At 59.2% G+C, this 1,302-nt stretch overlaps 1 protein-coding gene across 2 annotated transcripts in view; it reads left to right on the plus strand.

Moving 5' to 3' along the window:
- The window catches only part of CELF3 (CUGBP Elav-like family member 3), a 15,060-nt gene extending 14,853 nt beyond the window's left edge, over positions 1 to 207 (plus strand). Inside the window, exon 13 of one of the 2 annotated variants that reach the window (XM_012559458.1) lies at positions 167 to 207. The gene's annotated coding sequence lies outside the window, so the exon portion shown is untranslated. The remainder of the gene's footprint in view (positions 1 to 166) is intronic. The other variant, XM_012559457.1, reaches the window with a different exon arrangement.
- Positions 208 to 1,302: the final 1,095 nt, after the last annotated feature.

Here is a 1,302-nt window from a genome sequence, read left to right on the forward strand (position 1 = left end):
CTAATGGCTGGGCAGCCGGGTGGCTCAGTTAGGACAGAGGCTTTCGAAGACCTGCCTCCCCCGGCAGCCCCACCCCACAGCCCAGCACCCACCCTTAGCTCCTTTTTCCCTCTGACCTGTACGGGCAGCCATACCCCCGCTTCACCCACGTTTCCTTCCTCCACAGGTCTGGAGATACCAGAGCAAGGGGAACGTCACCCCTCTTCCCATGACTGGCCCGGGCCCTCTGCACATCTGCCCTGGGCCTTGATGGGGCCCTGGGGTCACAGCACACCCGTCGGCCCCATGCCCTGCCGCTGGCCTCTCCTGAAGGGCCATAGCTTTGCTTCCCTGGCTCCAGGGGCCCGTCTCCTCCCAGGTGCCCTTTTGGCCTTTGTGAGGGAGCAGGGAACAGGCGGGAAGGCTCTGGAGTAGCTGCCTTCTGCTGGGGCTCCTGTGGCAGGCCTCTGTACCCAGCTTTCCGTACTTGCCTCCCCCACTGGGGGTTGGGGGGTCTGCGCTACAGCTGGGGCCTCCCACACACTCCTCACCCCCACTGCGCCCCAGCCTCTTCCCCACATTAGGGGTTCCTCAGAGGCTGGTTCCACACTCCCCTCCACCCTCAGCTAGAGGTAGGCCATCCCTCAATCCTGGGCTCCCAGCCCTAAAACTCACTGCCTCCCCCAAGGGCTCCCTCTGAGGACAGTGTGGGGGAGCCCTGAGGAGACCCTCCTACTTTCATGAGGAAAAGACCTCCCCCTGAACCCCTAAAATGTTTACAGTCTCTGCTGGTCCCCTCGTGTAAATACCACTACCACCCGTGCGTTACCAGGCGGCCCGGCCCGGACGCTGCCAGCTCTGCTGGGGGTTGTTACCCTTGGTCCTTCTCTCTTATCTCGCCCTTTGGTTTCGGGGGTAATCGGGTATCTGGGAGGGGGGATGCGGGGAGGGCTGAAGGGGTTTATTACCTGATCATTTTCTTTAGGAAGAGGTTTTCGGGAAAAGAAAATGGGGTGGGGGTGGGGACGGTTACGGGGAAACTGGCAGTCAGTTTCAGACAATTCTCTATGCTTATTTATTTATTGCATTTTACTTTTAAAGAGTTGGTCTTTTCTGTCTAAATAAAGAAAAGTTTAAAAGCATTGAGGCCTGGAAGGCTGAGGGTAGGGGCTGTGTGCCTCTGGGGGAAGGGGGAGAAGGGCAGCGAAGAGAATGAGGCTTGGGAGACACACCTATCAGGGGCGGCCGCGGTCCTTGCTTCTCGCCGCGTTCAAGCCTTGCTCACCACGTCGTGATTCTGTTCTTCCACCCTTCTTTGGGGCT

Source organism: Trichechus manatus, unplaced genomic scaffold (assembly GCF_000243295.1).
Source record: "Trichechus manatus latirostris isolate Lorelei unplaced genomic scaffold, TriManLat1.0 scaffold00250, whole genome shotgun sequence".
Taxonomy (NCBI): domain Eukaryota; kingdom Metazoa; phylum Chordata; class Mammalia; order Sirenia; family Trichechidae; genus Trichechus; species Trichechus manatus.